This window comes from Helianthus annuus, chromosome 12, assembly GCF_002127325.2.
Source record: "Helianthus annuus cultivar XRQ/B chromosome 12, HanXRQr2.0-SUNRISE, whole genome shotgun sequence".
NCBI classification, from domain to species: Eukaryota; Viridiplantae; Streptophyta; class Magnoliopsida; order Asterales; family Asteraceae; genus Helianthus; species Helianthus annuus.
The window spans coordinates 86,703,206-86,709,194 of record NC_035444.2 but is presented as its reverse complement, the minus strand read 5'-3'; positions in this window follow the sequence as shown (position 1 = coordinate 86,709,194).

Here is a 5,989-nt window from a genome sequence, read left to right as displayed (position 1 = left end):
ATGGTCATTGTTGCTTCAGAATCTGCCAGAAATTGATTAAACATGAGCAGGTTGCTTGGAAGATTCAAGATGATGAAAAGAAATCGCTCAAAAGTCCTCTACAAAGTCCTCCGGCGGCTGTGTATTGAATGAATCCCGTTTTTTCTCGAACTAGGTTAAAATCACACTTTTCCGCGCTGTACTACTGTCGCGCCACGTTACAGCTCACATGGACTCCCTCGCGTGGCGCGAGGGAGTATGATTTGACTGCTCGTTGACTTCCACCTGTCGCGCCACGCGACACCCTACATAGATTCCCTCGCGTGGCGCGAGGGAGTATGTTTTCCAGCATTTTCGCTTCCTCACTCCGTATTGCCTTGTAATACCCGTTTTCCAGCTTGAATGATCATTGTGCTGCATTTACGCGCTGTTAAGCCTGAAAAACCCGACAACCAATAAGTATACAAATCACTATAAATAAACACACTCTAACGCGTAAAACCTACACAAACTATACATAATATGACGTGTTTACACCCGCACATCAATCGGCTCGGTTAAAAGCTCGCACCGACGAGCCGAGCTTTAACAAGCCCAAGCCCAAGCTCGACCTTGTAATCGTTTAGTTATCGAGCCCGAGCTCGAGCCTGAAATACAAAACCCGTTTAGGCTCGTGAGACTAAACGAGCCCAACCAAAATTTACTTGTTTTATATATAATGCCGTGTTCAACGCCACAACCCACACCCCATACCCACCAAATCTAATGCCGTGTTTAACGCCCCATTGAGCGGTGTTACATGCTCCCTAATGCCGGAAAGTTGCCCACTCACAAGGGCGTGAGGTTGTAACGCATAGCCCTAACTTTGAAAGGCTATCTAGATAATCATAATTGAGGGCTTCCATATCAGGCAAATCTCCATTAACATCCTCTTCCATTAACATTGTCTTCATCCTATTAAACAAGAAAACATCGAAGAAAAATCCTTGGTCAGCACCAATACCAATTCCAATTTCATTTACGCGACACTCGGATGTAGCAGGTACTTATTATAATGCTTTGATATTATTTAGAAAAGCTTGATTACAATACATGATTACAATGGCTTTAAATAGGCCAGTACAAATGCATTTACAATGGAAATGAGAAAACAAAGGCAAAGTAAAAGGCTGGTCAAAAGGACGAGAATAATTACAAGCATAATTACAAATTGTGTCTAAAAATAAATCTCATAATGAGTAGGAGAATGTTATGTAATATTGCCTTTAATATGCCCCCGCAAGATGGAGGATCCATCAGAGACTCCAATCTTGGACCGTAAGTTCTGAAACGGACCCCGTCCTAATGGTTTGGTGAGCATGTCAGCCAACTGATCGGCCGAGTGTATGTGAAGGACCTTCAACGAACCATCAGTTATTTTTTCGCGAACAAAATGATAGTCAAGTGCCACATGTTTCATGCGTGAGTGGTATACGGGGTTGGCACATAGATAAGTGGCACCCGCATTGTCACAGAGTAATGTAGGGGGTTTAGATATGTGTAAACCAAGTTCCAATAAGAGATTCTGGACCCAAGATAGTTCAGCCGCACCGTTTGCTAATGCCTTATATTCCGCCTCAGTGGAGGATCTAGAAACAGATTTTTGACGCGACGAGCGCCAGGAGATGATGTTAGACCCAAGATAGATGATATAGGCAGTTGTGGAACGACCCCCATCGGTGATTCCACCCCAGTCAGAATCAGTGAAGGCTGTGAGAGTAATGCGTGAGGTACGGTTGAGGAATAAACCATGGTGAATGGTGCCTTTGAGATAACGAAGAACTCGTTTTAAGGCTTGCCAATGAAGTTGAGTGGGAGCATGCATATATTGGGACAACTTATTGACAGCAAAGGATACATCTGGTCGAGTAAAGGCAAGGTACTGTAAAGAACCCACCAATTGGCGGTATGGTGTAGGATCAACACTAGGCGAGCCATCAACTGGCGAGAGTGGTTCGGTAGAGCTGAGGGGTGTGGCAACTGGTTTAGCACCTTCCATTTTGAACTTGGTTAGAATGTTTTGAATGTGAGCATGTTGGGATAGGAACAAACCGTTAGTGGTAGAAATGACCTCGATGCCAAGGAAGTGGTGGAGCATGCCTAGATCTTTGATGGAAAACTTTGTGGACATGGCATGAATGATATGTTGAACAAAAGCGTCGTCACTGCCGGTTAAAACAATATCATCAACATAAACCAAAAAGTATGAGACAATGCCATCCTTTTTATAGATAAATAGAGATGGATCAGCGAAGGACTTATGGAAGCCAAGTTCAAGGAGAAATGAGGTAAGTTCCATGTACCATGCACGTGGTGCTTGCTTGAGTCCATAGAGAGACTTTTTCAAGCGACAAAGGTGATGGGGAAGGTCCGGATTCACATAACCTGGAGGTTGAGTCATGTAAACTTCCTCATGTAAAGTGCCATGTAAGAAGGCATTGTTGACGTCAAGTTGTCGAATAGGCCATTTTTGGGACAATGCAATGGTAAGAATGGTGCGGATTGTAACGGGTTTAGTAACAGGACTAAACGTCTCAAAGTAGTCCTTACCATATTCTTGAAGGAAGCCTTTGGCAACGAGACGAGCTTTATATTTGTCAATGGATCCATCAGGATGTCGTTTAACACGAAACACCCACTTGCAACCGATAGGTTTGTGTTGGGAGGGAGGAACAAGTTCCCATGTCGTGTTTGTTAGTAGGGCATTGAACTCATTATCCATAGCTTTCCGCCATTCCGGATCTTTTAAGGCTTGTTGGTAGGTGGATGGTTCAAGTTTGGGAGGGATGGAATGGGTAGTGGTGTGGTTAACAAATGCGGAGTTGTAGTACTTTGGGTTAGGTTTGCGGGTGCGAGTAGGTAGAGAGGAGGGTGTGGGTGTGGGTGTGGGTGTGGGTGTGAGGGTGATGGGTTCATCGGTATAGGATGGTGAAGAGGAGGTGGGAGTGTAGTTAGATGTAGGAGATTGAGGGTTGGTTGAGACGTTGTTGGGAGAGGTAGGTGTAGGCGAAGGGGAAACCGTATGGAGGTTGGGTGTGATGTCTGAGTGAGATGATGGGGGTGTGGTTGGATTGGGCTGAGGGGAGACGTGTTGGGCTTGGGAAGGAGTGGTTTGATGGTGGGAGTGGACCAAGTGGGATGGAAAGGGATGAGGTGTCGTAGATTGGCCTGTTGGATCAATAGGAGGCTGGTGGTCTATAGGTGAAACAGTAGGGGCATTAGGTACATGTGATGAGAAAAATGGTGGTGTAGAGGGTTTTGAGGATTTAGTGTGGGTGTCATGGATAGTAGTAGATGAGTGGGACTTTGACAAAGCAAGAAAATCATCAATAGTGATATTGTTGGGAGGTTTTGAGGGAGAGTTGGTGGGAGGTTTTAGTGGAAATGTTGACTCAATGAATTCCACATGTCGGGAGTGATACAAGCGTCGACTTTTGTAATCGTAACATTTGTAAGCCGACTTGGATGGCGAGTACCCTAGGAAGATACATGGTTCCGAACGTGGGTGAAGTTTGGATTTTGCATATGGACGTAGCCACGGGTAGCATAAGCAACCAAAAGGTTTTAATTTGCTATAAGTTGGGTCGGTCTTGTAGAGTAGGGAATATGGGCATTGAAAGTGTAGGATTGGGGTAGGGAGACGATTTATAAGGTACACCGCGGTTTGGAAAGCATGTGTCCAAAAAGAGAGGGGCAAGTGAGCATAATGGAGAAGTGCTAGACCTGTCTCCACAATGTGACGATGACGGCGTTCGGCTACGCCATTTTGTTCTGGAGTATGCGGGGGAGTGGTGAAATGAGAGATACCTTGAGATTGTAGAAAAGGAGTGAGACCGACATATTCTCCACCATTGTCGGTGAAAAGAGAAATAACCGGTGTTTGAAAAAATTTTTCTACTAGCAATTTGAATTGAGGGAATAGGACTGAGACATCGGATTTTTGTTTCATTGGATAAAGCCAAATGTATTTAGTGTGATAGTCTACAAAAATCACATAATAGATGAAACCATCAATTGATTTTTCTACAGGCCCCCAAACATCCGAGTAAATTAGTTGTAAGGGTTTTGTAGTGGTAAAAGAGTTCATACCAAAAGGATCTTTGTGGAATTTATTGACGGAACACGAATTACAATGAAAATTTAAAAGATTGAATTGTAGACCTAAACATTTGGCTATTTTTTTAAGAATCCGAACCGACGGGTGTCCAAGTTTATGATGCCAATCGAGAGGTGAGGTAGTTGAAACCGCATTTATTTGAGGTGACGAAGGCAAATTTGCATAGTAGACATCAAGGTAGTTCTCTCCCCGCAGTAGACGTGCCCCCGTGCGAAGATCCTTGACAAAAAAATGGGTTGGAAAAAATTCCACAGAAACTTGATTAGTTTTACATAATTTGGCCACCCAAATTAATTTATTTTTGAAATGAGGAACACATAAAACATCTTGTAAAGAAAGTGAACCATTTGACGTTTGAAGATATTTTTGACCAATATGGGTGATGGAAAGAGTATTACCATTTCCAAGAACAATTTCATCCGGACCTCCATATTCGGAGACGGAGTGGAAAGACGCACGATCGGGGTCAACATGATGAGAGGCACCGGAATCGAACATGTGAGGGGAAGTAGTGACATTAGCAGTGGGTGAGGCTTTGTTTTGGGTCGTTGAACCTCCTATAGTAACTTGATTTTCCTTGAGGAAACGAGCAAGTTTTCGACATTCTTTCGCTTCATGACCTGCAAAATGACAAAATTGACAATAAAGGTTGTTACGAGTGTCACGAGTTCCACCATTAGAATTGTATCCGGTGGACCACTGAGTACGGGCAGATTTGTAGTTTGAGTTTCCATAGTTGTTGCGTCGTCCGGGCCGTGGTTGTCGTTGTGTGGTATTAACCGTGGCCATAATTGGTGGTGATGAGACTGTTGTAAGGTTGAGTTCACGTTCATAGTCTACTAGCTTTTCAAACAAAACGGGAAAAGTAATCTTGGAGTCAAGTAGGCGTAGAGAAGTGGCAATGGGTTTGTAGTCATCACCCAATTGCCGCAAAATGTGAACCATGAGATCCTCATCCGTGACCGGATTTTGGACCAAAGCAAGTTCGTCAGCAATACTTTTCATATCTCGTAGGTACTCCGCAATGGGACGATTTCCTTTCGGATTAGATGCAAGTTTTGACTTTAAGGAGATGATTCTGGACCGGGATGAGTTCGCATAGCTCGCGACGAGACGTTCCCAAGCCTGTTGTGAGGTCTCGGCTGATGCAATCAAAGGTTGAATGGTCGGTGCACAACTGCCAATGAGGGAAGAAGAATAACTTGGTCCTGTCGATACCAAGCAGAGAAGGCTGGATTCGGTTTTGTGTTCTCGGCGTCGAGGAATTCCGCCGGTACTGTTTTGGAGCCGGTGACAAAGTGAACCAAGTCGAATCCGATTAACGTAGACTGGACTTGTTTTCGCCACACTGAGAAGTTGTCGGATGTTAGGGTGGTGTTGAAGTGGGTAGCAGCATTGATTTGGACAATTGACTGAGATGCCATGGGATTTGAGGTGATAGCCAGGGAAAAAAAAGGAACAGACTTGTTTAGTGATCAGAAGTGGTAGCCAGGAAAAAAAGGACAGACTCGTTTGAGCTTAGTAGGCTCTTGATACCATATAATGCTTTGATATTATTTAGAAAAGCTTGATTACAATACATGATTACAATGGCTTTAAATAGGCCAGTACAAATGCATTTACAATGGAAATGAGAAAACAAAGGCAAAGTAAAAGGCTGGTCAAAAGGACGAGAATAATTACAAGCATAATTACAAATTGTGTCTAAAAATAAATCTCATAATGAGTAGGAGAATGTTATGTAATATTGCCTTTAATACTTATACTTCAACCAACTATGCTCACCAAATTCTTGTTATCACTATCTGTAACTTCTGCAGGTTATAAAATCTTTAAAACTTGCCTCGAAAAGTA